The following is a 21,062-nucleotide window of genomic DNA, read 5'->3' as shown; positions in this document are numbered from 1 at the left end:
TTTCTTTGGGGACTGTTCATCTCTTTCTGAGGTGTGATTCAAGATGACTCTGCAATCTCTGAAACTGTTTGTCCTTATACAGCTCTTCCTGAAAAAAAACCCACCACCACCAAACCCACCAAAACCCCACCTCTTATTCCATCTTTACTAGAAGGAGTGAATTTTCGTCTTTAAAAAATTTATGGGGTAGACAGATGACAAGATTGAAATGGAACTGAAATTCTAGCCGAGGGAAAGATATAATTATAAAACATAACATTGAGGATAATATTATAGATACTGCAGGTGATTCAGTCAGTGAAGTTTAGTTCTTGTAGAATTTTCCTAGAGGAATGTATTGGTAAAGCTGAGAGAGCTGGGATATCTTATAAAAGTAAATGTAGTAGTACATCATATTTGAAACCTCTATCAAACACTTGACATAGTAGTTAGAAGACAGTGGTGTATCCCTGGCTACCATAAAAATGGCTGTATTAGGTTGGACTGAAAACCCGTATAGCTTCATGTTGTTTCTCTGTGAGTAAGAGGTCACTGGGGAAGAGCAGAAGGGTAAGGCAGATGTGTACCGATGCTATTCTTACACTCTTTCAGCCTTTCTCAATTGCGACTGAGAGATTCCTGAGTCAGAAGTGGTGTCTCCAACCTAAGGCTGTATCACCAGAACAGGAATTAGTTACCAAAGTTGTGGCTGAAGCATTAAAGATCAGAGCGGGAAAAAAAAATTGGAGGAGAGATTCTGCAGAGGATGAGTCAGCTGTGTTTTTCCCTAGACTCAGAAAATTATGAGAACAATGAAGCAGGATGCAAATGTGTAAATGGTATTTTTTTTCTTCATTTTTCCATGGATGTTTTACTTGGAGTTGGCTGAGTCTCTAATGGTCATTGTTCCAGGGGAGTGAAAATGTGAGATCTAAACTAAAGACCTGTGGTAGCTAAAAGTATCAGGGTTGGGTCTGAAGGTGGGAGAAGGGGGATGGTTCTGCTGTGAGCAGGCTCATGCTCTGGACCTGTTCCCGGACTCCCTGTCAGGCTTAGGAAGGAGCAGGGGTGCAGCGTGCCTGGAAACTGATAGTGCAGCAAATAAGACTGTGTAATTTTGATTCATGTTAAGATTCCTTCACTTTGTTTAATTTGTTTCATCCTATGTATGTGGATAATATTACTTTGTGGGGAGGAGGAGGTCCTTCTCTAGTACTGTTAGCAGTAAAGCTTCCTGTCTAGGAAGTTATCAAGGCTCTGAAGTTATATAGTTTTTTCTGCATTGCATGGGTTTTTATTTTTTGTGTCTTAAGGCTATTATATGCTTAGATTTGAGCAGATGTTTGGAATTATACGAATAAGAATATCTGTATCCAAAGACATAATTTTAGGAAATACTTTATTATACTTGTAGCTTGCACTTCTGTTTACTCTGTAAGGTTTTTTTTTATATGTATGAGTGCCATCTATTCTCTATCTGGATAAACTTTTCATTTGGGGCTCTAAAATATCAGATGTAGGGCTTCCATAAATATCGTGAGAAGTGCAATTAGTCATTTATCTGCTAGGTGTCAGCAAAGGTTCTCTTTAAGAAAAAGAAATTAAAAATTTTATGCATTCGTACACTAGATCTTGAGGCTGTGTGGCTCAAATGTGTTTGGAGGCTGAAAAGGAATTTCTGAGGATATAGTCAGGGAAATAAATACTAGTCAGTGTCTAGAAGATACAGCTGCACTTCATACCCTTCATTTAATTAAGTCACTCAATTGCATTTTTCTTGATGTATGCAACTTTGAACTTCCCTTTAATTAAGCAAAACTAACAAGTTTACTGTGATTGGAAAAGATTTCGTAGACTTCCATTCAGCGAAGGTATTTAAAAAATTATTACTGTGGCATAAGAGAGAAGACACTTTCCTAGATTAGGTCAAAAATAGGTAATAAGAAATGGCCAGTTTTCACAGTGGAGGAAACTCATCAGTGGTGTCCCACAGCTTTCTATTTGTGTTGTTCAACTTTATTTGTAGATGGTCTTAGTACAAAGAGGAGAGAGTTGACAAAGTTACTGGTGATACTAAAATATGTAAGATAGTAAAAGCGAAAGCTAAATTAATTATTTCAGAAGTATTTTGGGATACTGAGTGATTGACCATTAAACTCACAGGTGAAGGTTATTGTTGATAATTATAAAGTGATGCACTTGGCAGAAAAACAGTTCTGACTTTGCATTCCCAATGATGGGGAAGTGTTAGTGTTTGGGAAAAAATAATACAGTCTAAACAATAGTAGCCAGAAAAGAAAATTAGACTTTAGGAATTACTAGGAAAGGAATAGAGATTGAGACAAATCATCTCTCTACCTGCATAAGTTTATAACTCTTCAGTACTTTATAGTTCCACTACTGATAATGAAAGCTCTGGAGCGGCTTAGTGCGAGGAACTGGGAAAGAGACAGAAATTTTTCAGCTAGGAAAAGAGGGAAGGGATATATAGAGAGATTATAGAGATCAAGTGGCATATAGAGAAGGTCAGTGTCAAGCAGTTATTCACCATTGCTCATAATATGCATCAGGTGGCATCAAATTAATTTACTGAATAAGAGATTAAAAAGCAAGAGAGAATTTTTCCACACAGGGCATTATTAAACCATGGAAGTTCTTGCTACAGAATATTGTGGGAGCCAAAAGATTACTTAGTTTCAAGAAACATTTGCAGTTGAAGGAAGAATTGCCTTTGGTACTCTTAAAAGAGAAGAGAGCATCAAAGTTGGGAAGTACCTGTTCTGTAGTCCACTGCATGGTGAGTGAGTGAAGAGAGTATACCAGAGAGGGGTCATGCACTTTCACTCCTTCTGTGGGCATCTAATATTGGTTCTTATTTGGTACTGCATGTTAGACTTGATAGACCTTTGTTAGTATGGCCAGTCAGGTCTATAAATTGTATTTTTTCCTGACTGCACATGACATAGAAGACGATGCAGTCACCTTCTCAGGGTTGTACCCAGGTTAGGTATAAACAGTGTGTTTGAACTTTCTGGCTCCAAGAATGGTGAATTTTTTTCTTGTGTAAGTAGTGATCATTATTCCAAACTAAAAACTTGGGATCATAGCAGGTATGTGTTGGTTTGTTTGGGTTGATAGGTTGATATATTTAGCTTCAGCCTATGCAGAAAATAAATAAGACTTCCTTTGTTCTGCTGTGATTGCTAGTTCTGGAAATAGTGTAACTTAAATGGGGAGAACACCACAAATGCTTATTTGGGAATACAAACAAATTTCATCTGTTTCCACATCTCTGTCTCATTCACTTTATAGGAATAGTCTTGAGAAAAGCTCTGTAAATGGAAATATTTTAAAGTTTGTACACTTTGGATTTATACGCCTACTTAAAGATAATGCAAATATTAGGCTATACATCTATGGGGTTTTGATTATACATGACTTATCCAGCTGGGATCAGACTGTTACCATATAACTTTTGTTTTTGAAACATAGCTCTTAAAATATGTGCAACAGCTAACTAGCAAACTATCTGGAAAATGAAAAGGTTGTGTTGAAAGAGTTCCTTTAGATTTATTTTTTTTTAAATCAGTTTGCAGAAGTTTGAACAGAAAACCCCAGTTAAAGAAATAGATATATACTTCAGGCTTTGTATAAATTCTCATGTTTATCATTAAATATTATATACAAATTGAGAATTCATACTACCCATTGTGATAGTAATCATTACTGTTCTGTACTTAGATCTGAGTTTTTTGAAAATGCTCTGTTAGAAGTGCAACTTTTTTTTTTTTTGTCTGAAGTAGCGTTTAGTAGGCTATTGAGTGTGACAATTCAGTTCGCTCAGACTGGTAATTTTTTAATATAACTATGTAACTGCACAGTAAGCCTCGTATTTCCCCCTTAGCTCTTGTATTAATGAGAAACAGTGTTGTCTAATATTACTATGTTAATTGTAATTCAGTAGAGCTCAAATAACTCCCTCAGGCTTGGTGGCCATACTGCGGCAGATGCTTTAAAGTCAGAAAGATGTCCTCTCTGCACAAAGAAATTGAGTATCTGACCTTTGCGTTGGCATTGCTAGTGAAGAATATATCCACTTTGGTGGTATCAGGTTTATGCAACAACACAACTGTTTTACTTGTTTTAAAATAAGCCAGTATTTTATTTTCCCAATTATTGTTTCCCTAATAATTAAATTTAAAAACTATAAAACTGAGGTGCTTGGTCTTTAGACTTTCAGCTGTGTTCCTCTATTAATTGCTGTGTCAAAGAGCGTATTGATGCAGCCACATAGCTGGTGTTCATATATTCCCTGCTCATTCAGTAGGAAAATATGATAGGAATGTTGTCACTGTGCAGTGAGAAAAGTTTGATATTTTCCCCAAATCAAGTCTCGTTAGAAAGAACTTCAGCTATTAAGGTTTGAAGAGGTTTGTTTTGTTAAGTTCTATCATGCCAGGGGAGTTTTTGTTACATTTTCTGTTTAAAAAATAGTCAATTGATCAATCTCTTCCCGTCTCCTTCATATACTTGTTCACCAAAGGATTTCCTCCTATGCCATTTTTCCAAAATTTAAGTTGAAAGATGCAGATGGATCTTGTTTACCTATACTTCAGCTTCTGAATTCCACATAAAAGGGTCACAGTCCCATAAAGACAGTACCTTCACGTCTTGGAAGAACAGTATTTTTCCCAGTATATGAGAGAAGGACAATGATCATAGGAAGTGGGTAGCTGTGTGCTTCTGTACATTAAAGAACTTATATCAATACAGTTTATATATTCTTCCACAGCTTTTAATCTAAAGACATATTAGTGTTTTTTTTTAAATTCATGCCTTGATTGCAAATCAGGCAGGTATTGACTGAGTAATCACCATCACCAGAAGAATTGCAAACGAATTTTGTAACAACATGAACAAATTTTGCACTGCCAAATGTCTTATTTAATATCACAGGCAGTAATGGAATCGTCATTCAAAATTACATTAGTTTTGCTTTTTTTCACCTTCCATTTACTAAGTAGGACTAGAATGACATAAGTGTTTATCTGTGCAGGTCTATTGCCTGTGTTATGTGTGTTATCTCTCATTTCACTCTTTACATAATTCCCTTTCTAGACTTGTTCTCTGATGTGGTCATACGGAGAGTTGACTCTCTACTACAAGCAGGGACAAGGGCTGGCGTCACACCTGTCTGCTGGCTGTCATGCTAATTTCTCAAAATGTATGTAGCATTTGGAGAGCACAGGGAAAGAGCGGAACAGTGGAGGAGACCATCTTACATTTACACTTCTTCCTGTACGATATGGAATATGACCATCAAAATTTTAGATCAATCATGGTAGTGTTCAACAAAAAACCTCTTGATTGTACGGTATTAGGGCCAAGGGTAAGATGCTGACTATCTGTAACTGCTCAAGGCACAATGGAAACCTGTTTATCATCTCTGTATATTTTAAAAAGTAAATTTGAAACTGGCATGGCTGCTCTGTATTTTCTACAAAGCTAGGTTGTCACCATTTTTGTTACTATTAATTACTTGACTAATGCCTTATATTTATTCCATTTATATGCAAATTATTTAATTAAGATAGAGGTTGAGCTATGGGCCCTTAGTGTTCCACTGCTCTTTCTTTTGTTCTGGTTCCTCAAACTGAAACAATTCCAGGCAGTGAATGCATAGTCAAGGTCTTCTTTCATGCCCTGTACCAGAAGAATGACATGTTATGCAGTGTTAGCATTTATAAACCTGGAAGTACAAGCTGGAGTGGCAGTGGCCTTACAGCATAACTTCTCATTCTGTGTAACCCAAAATGGAAAAAGGAGTATCTTGGGTTAAGTTGTAAGGATTGAAGATGCTGTCCTGGGGTTGAATAACTCATAGAAAGAATTAATGTCACCACTTTTTCTGTGCCTCTGCAAGGTCATCTATATCTTAATGCACTTTAAAAAAATCAGAGATAATATTTTGCTGTGGTAAAGATCTGTTTGTTTTATGTAAGAAGTCTCTAGACTTAGAAATGTTTTGAATAAAATGTAGTAATGGGACAACTGAAATTTATTTGAAGCTCTCGATAAGTTTGGAAGCTTTTGTTAAAAGACGTCTCAGATTGTTGAAAAAAACCCAAAAACCTGATGAAGAGTCATAGATAAAGTTAGATATTGGTCTTCAGTCCAAATATAGTGGAAGTGGGGGAAAAAACTCTTGGGATCTCAGACCCATAACCAAGGTGCATTGTGAGAAGAGAACACTTTTATCTTTAAAAAGGGCACACTGTATTGATCAGGATTTCTGTCTTTAGAACTAATAGAAGTCAATACTGCTTGCTTCTGCAGAAGGACCAGCCTTACCAGAGCACTACCCTTAGAGAGTCAGCAAGGCGATGCAGCATGTCATTCTTTTTATGGGCTGAGGAATCTGTGAGACTGAGTGATAACCATGGAAAGGTGCTGAAGGAAGATGAGTGAATTGCAAACATTGTCTGAGGACCACTTAGGGGAAGAGGCAGCAAATAACTTTTTTTAAGAAATTCTCAACTGCATTCAGCAAACTGAATCAAACTGATGCAGATTTGTAGTTTCTTGCCTTGCTTTCGTGATGATTTGGATTAAATATGGGGTAAGAAACACGCACAGCCATTATACAAAAGAGACTTATACGTTAACATCAAAAAATTTGTTTGGAAAAATTCTTCCTGTTGGCAAACATGCAGAGGTCAGATTATATATTCTTATCACTCTTGAGGTTTTAAACTCCTTGACCATGTGAAAGTAGCTTAGAGGCCATGTGGTTTCTTTTTTCTTAAGAAAATAATATTGCAAACATTGCAGCATAGAAATCAGACATTTCTTGCTTCCCTTACTGCTAACGAAGCAACGGAGGTATCAGACATAGAGTTCAAGATTATTTTTGCAAACAACATTTTCTTCAACCATTTGTCTTTTTAATGTCCAGTGTATTTACACATTTGGATATATCAGTGAAAGAATCATTTTCTGTTTAAAGTTTCTCTGGAGTATCATAAAATGAGGGGAGGGGAGTGGTTTGTAGTAGATTCTGACCCTATAGTTTTGAAATCAGTATGGACATAACAGATAATGGAATGGCCCAATACAAATTAACTTAAAATATGTGTCTGCTTGCAGCTTTACATTTCTAGTATTACTTGTTTACTAAGAGTGTGTTAGACAGGCTTTATCTATAAATTTTGCTGGGAGATGACTGTATAGTAGGCTATATTTCTTTACTTTTTACTTGATTTTGTACACTCTTTCCATCAGTGTAGTTAGTGGTGGTATCTTTTTTCACCAGGGTGGTGAGGTTTTGTATCATTTTATCCCTACAAGTGCTCAATTTTACACTATTATTTCATGTGGCTTTTTTGGCATCATAATAATTTCTAAGGTAAGAAATTATACAGTCACAAAGACAAGATTGCAGCTTCTTTTATTTGTCAGGGAAGGCTGTGGAAAGTAAGTGAACATGCTGAGTTTTTTGGCTGAATTAAAAAAAAAAAAATCACCAATATAAAAACAAAAGGATATGGAAAGCAGCAGAAAAAAGAAACAGAAAAAAATATTTAGACAAATTTCATTCCAATTAGCTTGTAGATGAAAGTTTCTTTTTTAAGTGCTATAATCCATAAAAGAAAAATAACTCCTAGTTCAAATGCTAAGGTCTGTGTAGCGTACTACCAAGTTTCAGAGGGGAAGTGTTTTCAAGGTCTTTTCATGAATGGTGTGTTATGGAATGGGGTCACTCGAAAAGGAATAATTACAGAGTGATCAGAAGATTTCTTTGAAAAGATTGTGCTAGACCTTCTGTGTGGTTTGTGGAAGAACAGAAATCAGTTTTGCTCCTAGGGTGGGCTAACAAAATGTATTGTGTTTTTGCAGCTACTTCTATCTTTGCCCCAAAAGATGCATGCATCACCTCGGCAGTGCACTCAGCCTCTGTCAGGTCATTGCCTAGAAACCAGATCTTGGAGTTGTTAGAAGTACAACATACCGCTGCACCATTTGACCAATTGCAAAAGTTTAATTTTGAACTCTAATGAGTCTTTGCTCATCTCCTGTCTTAGCACTACCAATTGTTAAATTATTAATTCCTCTTTGATTATACCCCTTTATCTGCTTTTATAAACTTACTTGTTTTATTTTGTGTTGTATTTTATTTGTACTGAGCCTGTTTCAGAGCATGGAGTTAGTAGAAAGAATTAATTTGAGGGATACTTTTTCACACTTTGTATAATGTTCATACTAAGGATCTGTGATCTGCAGTAATTCTTATTCATTTGGAATATAGTAATTTGTTTCTGCCAGCACAGGGGCTGGTTTGTTGTTTTAAAATGCTGACTTTTGTTTTTGTTGGCATGCTCCCCGATACAAATTGAACATCTGACAGAAATCTATTTGTATCACAGTTCAGTCGAGATAGGTGCTCTGTGTTGCCTAACAGTACGATTTGGGGTCCCTAAGATAAAAGTTGACCGAATGCCAAGATTTTAGTAGAGCTTGTTTGTGCAGATAACAGAGGTAATCCATATTCTTCAGGTCTGTAAATCAAACAGGCAAAGGAGAAATATGTGTGCATGCACACCATTCTCTTTGAGATAGTGGACTGGTAGTTTCTTCTTAATAACAGTGGGGACTATCTAACCCCTGAGAACACGGAAAGCTGACACCAGGGATGTTCCTATATGAAATTAGAGCGATTAGAAGATTCATAGAATGCTTCTCCCCCTTGAGCAGATAGTGTGTAAATAAATTATTCAGTGGATATGGTTTCTGGTTCTCTGGCAATTTCTGCTCTTATGGTGTTTTGTCTGTTTAGAACTGAATTCAGATTATTATAGCTCTGAAAGTTGATCCATAACATAGTGGAAGAGGAAATCCAGACACTAGGTCTTGACTGTGTTTTCCAGGGTGATATAGACAAATGTATCAGCCTCAGTGGCCGTCTGTGGAAATACTGTCTAGGAAAACACATACTGGTTTCTAATGATCCTTGCAATGATTCTTCCAGTATAAAATAAGATACTGAAATATCCTCTCTTTGATGACACGGTTAGATCAATAATGTGAAATCCAAACTAGGAATCCTAGTGGCCTAGCAAACACTTTTCGATAAAATAGTTTTTAAGGTACAGTAATTGCTTTTCATCCCTAGATAAAAATATTCCCCAAATCAGCTGTATACAATGATGCATCCCATTTTTTCTGCTTAACTGTGGAATCTTTTACATTTTGGAGTTAATGCTCAAGTATCGCTCTTTTGGTTTACTGCAGGACAAGCTTTTCCCAGGTTGACAGCCAACCAAGCCATTAATTTAGTCTTGAAGACTTCTTGTTAGTTAAAATACATTACTTCAAGGGCATCTTTATGAGCAACTTGTATATTCTTTAATACTTGGAAATTCTGAGGATATCTTTGAATATGAAATCACTCTCATTTTATATAAGGATATTTTAATACACAAATGTACTAGTTAATTCCTTATCCATTTACTTACAAGTGTCTCCTGAAAGACTCTAATTCTTGCTTGTTTCTTTCATATCTATAGATTTACTGATCTGTTATTTCAAATTTTGTGATTATGCATTTTTTATGCCTTGCAAAATCTAGACAAATATATAAATCCAGATCAGCTGGAACAACATTTTGCTTTTTTTCTTGATCTTTCAGACTGAAAGATATCTTAATCTGTTGTGTTCTTTCCTACCTTTTATTGAACTTTCTCCACCTCTTTTGCAGAAAAGTTATAGCAAAATACTTCCCACGTGAAAAGTGATGTTCAATAAATTTTTAAACCAAGAGTATGTTGATAAGACTTTTATCATCCTGCTGCAATAAATGCCCATTTGTGGTCAGAGCCAACAGTTCTTGTAATGTTTTAGGTCCTGTATTATCAGGTATATACATATCGGTTTAAGGGGAAAAAAATATAAGCTGTCACCCAGAAATCACCCAAACTTTTTCCCTGGGGCCACTACTTCAGAAGTCTTCGAAACTGTTGTGATCCTGTTATAGTGGTCGCCATTCCCCTATAGAACCATGAAGCTGCCCGTAGCAACAGAAGACAATGGCAATGAACAAATGACAGCATGGGCTCTTCAAGGTGACAGCTTTGTTCATTGCACGGCGTGTGGTCCTGTGTGGGACTTGAGAGAGGGAAGTTAGGAGAGGACCTAAATATCTGAGCAGAGGGAGGTAACCAGTAGGGAATGGCAAAATGCGTGTTGGGAAAGGGAACAAAATAGGATATTTCATCACAGTTTGTGATAGAAGGAGGTTAAATATGGTCGCGCTGGAGAAAGCATGTGAAAAATTGGAGTAAGAAGGTGCCAACTGTGAAAGGTGGAAGACTGATGAGTGATAGGGAAAGGGAAAGAATGGTGGGTATGTTACCTGAGAGTTTAGTAGAATGGTTGCTATCACTCTCTGTATCTTTGTGCAAGTCCATTTTTAGGTTGAAATTTTAACCTGAGATTATTACATAAATTTGGGACTGTCCTGGATTGCTTAGGAATCAAAAGTCCAGTTATGCGTTACACACTTGGATTTTCTTTTCCTTCCGTTCCTTATATTCTTTCTGTATTGGTTTTGCATGTCAGGTTTGTGGATTGGAGTTGGAAATATTATATTTGCCATATGCTATCAACCTTTGTTTTTCTTTGTATCAGATCATCCGTATTTGATGCTAACAGCTTTGTTATACCAGAATTTTCTAAACTGTGCCATACAAGAACAGCTGGTGGGGTGGAGGGACAGATGTTTGGTCAAATGGTGCTGGGCCTTTCTTGAACTTCAAAGGAGCTGAGCAGAGATATAATATGAATATAGAGTGTAGTTCTGTTTTTCTAATCTGAGTAATTTGAATATTTGCCATAGTTTATTAAGAGATTGGGATAGCACATGACCTGTATGAGCAGAAATTGGAAAGTGATTCATTAGATAATCTTTCTATTACTCTGGAGTTTACCCTGTAAAGATGAGAACCTCTGAATTAAATTCATATTGCAAATATGAGACCCATGGAAGACATTTTACAGCATTCTAAGATAAATTATTGCCTTTGATATTTTAATTGTTACCTTCTTCTTTAGAACTTCAGTTCTGTTCAAATGGAAAGTGGGATAACTTTTGAATTTAATCTTTGCCCTAATATTGACATCTGAACATCTTTCTTCTTATGTATGAATGCTGCTTCAGTTGCTATTTAAATAAAAGATTATGTAAGCAGTAACCATCAAGGTTTATTAAGTATGAGGGTCTTAGATGTACCTTAAACTCCCTGAACTGCTGATCATCAGAAACTGGCAGCCTCTACTGAAATGGGAGTCATTCCATCCCTGCTCTGTTCCTTAAGATTTCCCCTTGTTATCCATTAATGGCCGCTATAGGAGGCAGTACAAGTTCTGGACTAATTGAAGCTTTGACAGTCTTTATGCAGTCTTACATAAAGTGAGGTTTTCCTTAAGGTTCCCCCTACATTGTCTTGACAGTGAAAATCTAGGCAGCTATAAACAAGATCAATAGAAATGTGTAAGTGTTGTTGGTGACAACATAGGAACAGGGACAAAACAGAAATAGTGAATTTTTTGAGTTTGGACATCAATATTTACTGAGAAATGAGCTACTGCCAGTATCAGTGCTTCTCATTATTCTTTTTGTTGTGTGTTGGTCCACTTAGAGGCAGAAAGACACTTTGAATGCCAAATATTTTGTAAATACCCGTATTTTCTATAAATATACTGCCTTTCTGTTGCACTGTGTTCAAGGCTTAACACAAGTTCTGAAGAAGTAAAGCAAGTAGGAGAGGGGTTGTTTTGGCTATTTTTGATACAGATATGTGCATTATCATAATAATTATTCATCCATTTTATGCGTTTTAAGAAATTAATATTATTTATAAGTGTTTTCACTGAATGGAGGAGAATGAGGAACTCAAATGTAGAGGCAGTATAAAAAGGAGGAGGACTTTAGATAAATTATAGGTAGTGGATTAGTTATTGACTTTTATCTCAGGTAGTGTAAAGCAAGAACTGCTAATCATCAGCTTGTGATAAAACTAGAAAATGCCATGTCTGAACATCGGGCTAGTATTTTATGATATTAGCTATTGATTTAACACAGCATGAAAGAACTAGTTCTGTCCCAGTAGTGCCTGGTGGGGAGCAGTGAAGGCACAGATTTACTCCTTCAGTCTGCTGCAAACTTCAAAGCCCAATTGTGACCACTTAACTACTAAAATTACTAAACTCAAACAATTTTTTCTTTTTTTTCAGACAAGGCAATGTGTCTGTGTGTAAGAACACATGATCTAGAAGAAAGGAAAGGAATCCCAGATAAATCATGTCAGCACAAAAATAATAAATTGAGGAAGCATAGACAGTAAGATCCAAAAATGAGTTTTGACTGGGCTGTGTTATACACCAAGTATTTTTCATTTTCCTTTTTATTAATCAATAGTTTGAGCTAATGTGCTTATGGAAATGCATTGAAATACACAGAATGAGCATCATGTGGGTATATTTGTATGCAAACCACCTTAATTATGCCATTTTTCTATTTAATTTTTCTTTGCATCAAGCATTATTTTTTAGTTAATGTTGAAGTCAGAAATTATTCTCGGCTACTCTCATTGAATAGGGTTTTTGATATTTATTATGATTAGTATTTTTAGGGCTCAACTGAAATTTTCTTATTCTGTGTATTATCAGAATTAAAGAACATGTATTGGTAGACGAGTGGAAAGATGCTTCTGGAAGAGAGTGTGTATGTTCAATGAAAAAAGGACAATGCCTAAAAACAGCTTTTTATGCGCTAAAAAGTATTTTTGGAAAGGCCTGCTTAAGTTTCTTTGATTTAAAATAGATCCTATCAGAGTGCACAAATGTAGGTAGGACAATTCAGCTGCCTTGGAAACACCTCATTCATCTACCTTGCCCTCATTCTAAGTGTCCAAAATGAGATCTGTCTTTACGTCTTTCTTTTGTTTTTTACTCTTGGAGTTCACAGTGGACAAAATGTATATAACTTGTTAAAAGAACTGATCTCTCTAGCAAAATTGTACTTTTAACTGGAAAGCTTAAAAGCCTAGAAAATACCGTCTTTCCTAGGCTTTGCCTACTGTTAGGAAGCCAGGGAGTAGGAGAACTGAAAAAGATGATGGTAGTGTTCAAGAATGGCAACTGTTTCAGCCCAATTATAGATTTTCATTGCAGTTGCAATCTCTGTAGTGCCTGTACCTGAGTGCAGGTACAGGCTGATAAAGACAATTAAGTAACAAATGAAGGAAGGAAGTAACACTTGGGCATTTCTTTCTGGGAAAGGAAGGAGCTCGTGGAAAGTACCAGTAGATGTCTTGTTACTGTTAGCAACAGGAACCTAGGCTCCAGATGGAAATAATGGCGGAAACAGAGATATTTTAATGAACATTTCATGTTTTGGTATATCTGAGATGTTTGTCATCCTTTACCACGAGCTAATTAGTGTGAGCTAATTAGGTAAAAAAGTCTTAAGGCTCCTTAAGACTTTTTTTCTCCCTGCTTCACTGTCTTTGGGAGCTCTCTCTTCAGAAGGTAGCCCTCATAGTATAAACTTATCCCCTTGGAGGAAAATGGCTCCATATTTTAATTTTCTCGGTTCATCTGTCTGTTGGTCCAACACACTGGAGTTTTTCTTCTGTCTTTAAGATTTAGTAAACATTTATGTTAATTATGAACGTACCACACAGCATGAAGTCTTTGGACCACAAGACAGTCTGAAGTACATGATCCTGATGTGTAGTGGCTCCTTGTCCTCTAAAAACCATTTGTTGGATAAATGATTCAGTGAAGTTGTGTGGTAATAGGCATTATTAAAAAAATCTGAAAAAGGAAAAGGAATGAAAGCAAGCTTTCAGTAAAAGAAAAAAAAAAAAAAAAGGAACCCCTATTATATGTGAATTAGGTCACTACAACAAGGAGATGAGTTGAGGTGACCAATGAAGATTTCATAAAAGAAACATAAGATTGGTGTTGTACTGGAAAAAGACACTAGGAGTTCTCTATTCCACCATTATCCTTAACAATTTTCCCTATAAGGTAATTTTGCAGTGAAACTTGTAGCTCTTATATGTATGCTTGCTATGTGCGTATGCCAGTTCTAAGTGCAAAGATGCAACAATCTAGACATGTCTCTTTTGCCTCCAAGTCCAAGTGTGAACCTATGCTATAAACAACAGAGTTTATCCTACTTAGCCCCCCTACACCCAAATAAATAGTCAAGTTGTGGGTTACTGTGAACCTGTATCAGGTGTGGTCTGTGCAGTACCGTGTTCAGCTCTGGGACTCCCAGCATAAGGAAGACATGGACCTGCTCAAGTGGGTCCAGAGGAGGGTCATGAAGATGATCAGGGGGTTGGAGCACCTCCCGGATGAGGACAGGCTGAGAGAGTTGGGGTTGTTCAGCCTGGAGAAGACTAGTAGTTAAAGGGGCCCTGTACAAAAGGTGTGGAAGGACTCTATTAGGGAGGGTAGTGATAGGATGAGGGGTGATGGTTTCAAACTGAAAGAGGGCAGATTTAGATTAGATATTAGGAAGAAATTCTTTACTGTGAGGGTGATGAGGCACTGGAACAGGTTGCCCAGAGAAGCTGTGGCTGCCCCCTCCCTGGCAGTGCTCAAGGCCAGGCGGGATGGGGCTGGGAGCAACCTGGTCTAGTGGAAGGTGTCCCTGCCCATGGCAGAGGGGTTGGAACTAGGTGATCTTTAAGGTCCATTCCAACTCAAACCATTCTGTGATTCTGTGATTCTATGATTATTAGACTGGTCTTTGAACATGCACAAGGTGATTACAAGAAGGCACTAGGCTTTTCTGGAAGCAGAATCTGAGAAGGAATGAATTAGAGTCATCTCATGCACAATTTAGAGGCATTTCCATTGATTGAATAGGCAAGTTGGTTAACTTAGCCAGCTAAGGAGATGTGTAAAGATAGCTTTTGTAATGAAATACGGTAGTTTAATAATGGTCATTTGAAGGAATCAATAGAAAGGAGTTGTACAAAATACTGAAATTAGAGTACTGAAAAGCATATTAGAGGAACAGACTAGCAGACGTAGGTGACAGTAGATAGCAGAGTAGCTGCAAGTTGGCAGTGCAAAAAGCAGATGTCACTATGTTGGCCTACAGAGAGGTTACAGTTAAATTTGCAGGAATACTCAGTCACCCTTCATGCATCAGTTGATGCCTGGCATATTTTCTTGAGATTATGGCACATGAGTAAAACAGCAGACAAACTGTTGTGAAGAACAGCTGAAAGCACCTTGGAGAAACTGAATTCTGATGAAAGAATGAAGAAGTGTATATGTAGGGGCCAAGATTTGGTAATAGGGTGTGGTAATTGGAACAAGCAAATAGATGAGTAGTTATAATTAATAAAAACAAAAGTTACATAAACACCAGGCTAAGAGGAGTTATTCATCATTATGTTTGGAGAGTGCTATCCAGGCCCAAGCAATGCTCATCTGAAGTTTTTCATGCTTGGCTTTATAACTCTTCTATTTCATTGTATTACTGTTCCGTAGATGTGATCTTGTTAAATTGGAAGTGATGGTAGCAAATTTCAAGCATCCTCTAAAAAACAGAAGGGAGGAGAGGTCGGTTAGTTCCAGACCTTCGAATTTTGAAAAATCTTCACTTCTAGATTATTAAGTTTAAAAGGCAGAGCTCAGGTAAATATAAGCTGTTTTTCTAAATACAAATGCCTTTTTCACAACAGAAATCATCCCCTGTTACTCCTTAAATTCACAGAAATGATGAGTTACAATTCTCTCACAGGTCATCTGTTTTCTTCCCTACCTACAGCACGTGCAATGTAGCAGGTTGTTTAAGCATCAGCTGTGTTGGTGACATACATGGTCCAATGGTCATGAGTTTGAGATAGAAGTAGTTTTGTGAGCAGAAGCTGCATTCTTCCTGACCAGCATAGTACAATGTATTGTATCCTCCTGGGGGTTTGCTTGACCTTCCTCCCTGCCCTCACCCCGTAATGAAACTAAAAGTGTGTTTGATGATGATTATTGAAAAGAAGATTTATAGACCTGTGACTTCTACTTAAAATGGGTGATAGTATCTCTGCATTAATTTCACATTAGCACTTGAAGTTTGATTTCTCTCTGCTGTTGTAGGAAGCTGACGACATTTGGCAGAGGGACAGAATACAGGTTTAAAGTTGTGCGTTTCTCTTTCAGAGTTGTCTGCAACGTTTTTTGTGTGCATGCAGACCAGGAGTGGCTTAGACATTGACTTTTGCCAGCCAACACATACTGTTGAATTGATTCTTTCAATCAGAAGTTTCATAGGATCTGTAGAATAGTTTTTACTTCCTTTGGGACAGAAATGTATCAGCTTTGGTTTTTTATTTTCATAAGGAAATGCTTGAAGGTCCAGCATTGCATCAGGTTGTATATTAGCACTATGTAATCGTTTTTCTGCTTCTTACATGCAATCGATAAAAACTAAGCCACTTTGGAACAGGAAAACCCCTTTTGAATTAGAGTCTGAAGTGTCTAGTCTATTGTTCCTGGAACACCTTTACTGAGAAATGTAGAAGGTTTGAAAACGGAAGTTTGAAGACAATTTCTTAAGCAATTGCAATTCTTTTATTTCCTGAAGAAGTGTTATTGTGTTTCTGTTTAAATATAAGCTTTAAGATTGTTAGGTAGGGTCACTTATTTTTCTTCTAAATTTGTTCAACTGTATCTTTTCCATTTCTGCTCAACAAAAAATGCTTAAGTATCTGTTCCAAAAGGCAGAGATGAAAGTGTCCATTCTGCAGTATTTAGCCGTCCATTTGAGGATCACTATTTTCACCTTGCTTTTAGCAAAAGCAATGACAAAACTGACTACTTCCAAAGAACACAAAACAATATCTAATTTATTCTACAAATTATTTCTGGTTATGCTAATCTCAAGTATTTATTTATATCTAGAGCAGGGCCAAACTCTGAAACAGATGCCTAAAGTTTTTTTTAAACCATTTGTATGTACTAGGAAATCCTAATGAGTTTTGTATGAAAACAGATGTTTCTGGATAAATAAGCCTTTTTGTTTGTTTATGCATGTTTCACCAAAAAAATCTGTTTAATCTGTTCTTAAAACATTGAGCCTGAAAAATGGAGAGGTTGGGACGAAAGGATTTGCTGGGCCTTTTGTCTGAAATGCACCTAGGTTGGATTGTCTGTTCAGGGGGCTGCTTAGCGTTTAGGAGGGGGAAAGCTATTGTTTAGTTCAGGTATGAAAATGTGCAATACTTTATATCAATTATTTGGCTGATTGCTGAAAGTGCGTTGGAGTGAGGGGGCATTGGCTAGTTCTGGCCTTCGCTAATGGGAACATTTCAGAATGTGGATGGTAATTAAAGTATAGAATGCGGAAAATTAGGCAAAATTGAATAGAAATGAATAAGTATGTGTTCTGTTGTGCAGATGTTGGAAAAAGATTATTTTGGATACCTCTTTCTATCTACATCTTATTTGGTTACCATGTAAAAATCGGTTGTACACCATGCAGATTGTTTCTCTTCCCATTGCCTTTTCTGTTTTTATGTTGTGATGTATCTGTATAGGTAGTAATTTAGCAAAATATCCTGTCTGCCAGGTGTGGGAACTAGCTGATTGTATTGTAATACCAGATCATTACTTAATTCATATGCAACCTAGCCTAGCACATGGAAAGCATTATAAATCTATTTACAGTGTGGCTGGTCTGATGATAACATTGTATTAAATTCCCAGGTGAGGCAATTTAAGCAATTGCTTTGCCATGTGTAGGCCATGGAAATTAACTTCTCATATGCTTTAGTAATAGACGAACTTCATTGGTATGCTCAGATTAGTAGTATAGCAGAATTCTTACAGTCTGGTTACATGTACCCTGCTTCACATGTAGAATCATACAGGGGGGTGGTACTGCAGATCACAGATCTTAATTAGTTTAAGCTGAGTTAATTCATTTCAATTCTAATTTAGCTGGGCTTGCCCATGAACACATTCAGTTCTATTGGGAAATGTTAAGGCTTGGGTCAAGTAGACAGATTGTTTAAAGCCAAATTGCCAGACAGAACTGAGCAAGTGTATCTGTTTGAACAGGGCTTTAAGGAAATCACCCAATCAGTATGCAAAAATCCTGTTCATAAACCAAGAGAGATCTGCCTGGAATCAGAAATTCTTCCTTGTCAGAAGCTCTGGGTACTGTAACACACTTAAAACAGCCCCTGAAACTTTCCCTGTCTTTAAGTTCTTGTAGAAAGTGGCTTAACCCTTTTGTGTTGTCGTGTGTTTGTGTGCATCTACAGTTGAATACAAACACGTACACTGAGTTAAAAACACTTGTGTGCTTAGACTTTTTGTCTGTGTATATACAAGAAAATATAAAATACAGGGAAAACTTCTATATATGGCAGACCTTTAGAGACAAAAAAACTGCACACACAACCTCTGAAACCTGTATTGAGCTGCCCAGAAATGCCTTGGATTACAAACTCTGTAAAGCTTCTGTCTTTTCTAGAAACATACATATAAAGTACCAGTAGACAGTGGTAACTGACAACTAAGACTAAAAATGTTGACAATTTCTTGATTTGCCTGGTTAGCTTATGTATAGAAGTCATTAACTATTTATAAAATGCATTATGAATTGGGTTCCTTCAAACTGTAGCAGAGTGTGTGACATTTCCAGCTCAAACTATCATTCTTGTGTTTGGCTAAAGTACATATTTATAAACAGCTGGTAGTTATGAAGTAAAAAGAAGTCTAAAAATTATTTAATTATTGAATTCAGACAAACTGAACTAATTTTGATAACCACATTTAAAGGTGTTAGCCAATATTACTTTAATAAAAATCAGAATAGTAATTCAAGATATTGATATTTTGGACAAATGCTGAAAGAACAAACGAACACTTTAGTTCAAAGGCCTTTCCTTTTATATTATTGATTCATTTGGTAGTGAAACTGTGATCAAAAGTAGTATCAAATTATTTATTGATTACGGCAAAGAGTTATACCTAATTGTAGTCAAAGGGTTATTTCTTTTAAAATAATTGCTGATTTTTAGATCATGACAGATTATTGCAATAAAAGAACAATGATACAAATATATTTATTAAGTTTAGTGGTGGTGATATAAAGGATTGTAAAGGGCCTCTAAAAATTGTATTGCTATTAACATTTATATCTTTCCTGTGAAGAATATTCTTTTTGCTTTCTTCCATGCAGACCCTTATGAATGAGAATATCAGCCAGTTAAATCTTTCAAATAAATCATGTGTAAACAAGGACCATCTCAGACTCTACATATAATTAGGCAACTTGTTCACTGGAGAACAAGCTCATGAAGCATCATGCTCCTCATCTCAGTCTAATAATGATAAATACATTCAACACTGACGGAATCAATGGGGCTGAATCATTTTATGAAATTGGGAGTAAACAGTTGAACTACTAGACCTCAAATGGGAAGATTGAATCTTAATCAGAAAAGAAGATTAGATATATATTGGTATATATTTATAATTTCTGTCCTTGTTTGATGTGTATCAAACAAAAATAGGAAAATAATATAATTGAGCAATCTATGCCAATTTGTTGGCTTTTTGGTGAAAAAAGAGAAAAACAAAACCTATCTCCATATGATATTCTTGCATACTGTGGAGTGTTTTAGTCCCCCATAGTGATGAAATGAATAATTTAAACAGACAGCTCTGATACCACAGCCTGTTTAAAGGTTCTCATTTCCTTTAATGCTGTAGACTACTTCAGCTTGGTTAGTATGAAACTGTGACAGCTGAGATCTCCAAAAGATTTGGCACAATTCAGCTCTTGTAGTAGGTCCTTGGTATGCTTTGTCCTTGCTACGTGCATCTGTAGCTTTAGTATATAATCTAGATCTGAACACTAGCAACTGAATCACAAATTGGTAAGCATCGTGATGATGTTGATGGTAATAAAGGGTGTATTACACAGGATAAAAAGCTAAACTGTGCTGCTTTGAGATGACCAGTACAAGGCTTACTCCACTGCTAGGTTCCTAGCATAAGGGGTGACCCACATCCAAACTTCTTTGTCATAAAGGTAATGAATTTCCCTGTGCTCAGTATAATTTCTCATGGGTTGTTTCCTGTGCCCCAGTCCCAAGGACGTTTTGTGTTTCCCAGTCTCAAGCATATTTTGTGGCATGATTGTCCAATTAGGGAAGATTTGAGGAGGGATTTGGTTTTACTGAGTTCCTACTGGTAGCAACTACCACAGCAGTGTGAGGGATGCTCCCATCAATAAAGGAAGGCTCTACAGTTTGTTCTTTGTACTCTTGGATTTCTTCCTCTGATCAAGTGTAAAACTTACCATAACCAAAGTCAAATATAAAAAGATTTTAGGCAATATGTTAAAAATCCTTTCTTTCTTTTAATGGTGAGTGTAGGAATATAAACTAAGGGCCTGTTATGTGGCCAACAGAGAAACTGAAAGCTGGGCTGATGTTCTCTTTATGGACTTCCCTTTTGTGCCACTTTGGTAATCTTCAGACATTTGCTTTCCATTGCTCAGCATTTGATCTAGTTTAGAAACAACATGATGATCAGTTCACTAGCAAATCTGGTGCTCATAAGCTGTGAATAATGATGGTCATAGCAATCTAATGAATGACTATCTCAGTTTTGTGGTGTTCCCATGAACTGCTGTAAATCAGTGTACTCTTGTTTTCTCTCTTTCCTTTTGCACTTTGATTTCTGGTCCTTTACCACTAGGCTTTCATAACCTTAGCAGCACAGAAAGCACTTGTTAATTTTCTGTATCTTTAAGTTCAACCAGGTTTTTTGTGTTGTTCAGCTTTTGTTGGTTTTTGTTTTTTGTTGTTTTTTTTTTTTTATATAGGAAAAGCTCAGTCATCTTTCCCTGCTTAATGGCATCACTGCAGCATTATGCTGAGTTCTGCGTCCAGCTAGCAAGTGTTCTTGAGAAAAATACATTTGGTTCCTACACAGGCCTTTCTTTAGTGCTTCTGATAGTAGTGTATATTGCCTCTCCCGGGTACCTGATT

The 21,062-nt window shown here is 36.6% G+C and overlaps 1 protein-coding gene across 2 annotated transcripts in view; it reads left to right on the top strand.

The window, feature by feature from the left end:
- The window catches only part of VTI1A (vesicle transport through interaction with t-SNAREs 1A), a 270,856-nt gene that overhangs the window by 33,963 nt on the left and 215,831 nt on the right, over window positions 1–21,062 (top strand). The gene's annotated exons all lie outside the window — the stretch shown is intronic.

The sequence above is a fragment of the Leptosomus discolor genome, chromosome 6 (assembly GCF_034619465.1).
Source record: "Leptosomus discolor isolate bLepDis1 chromosome 6, bLepDis1.hap2, whole genome shotgun sequence".
Lineage (NCBI taxonomy): Eukaryota > Metazoa > Chordata > Aves > Leptosomiformes > Leptosomidae > Leptosomus > Leptosomus discolor.
Note: the sequence above shows the minus strand (reverse complement) of the source record. Positions and strands in the feature narration are given on the sequence as shown.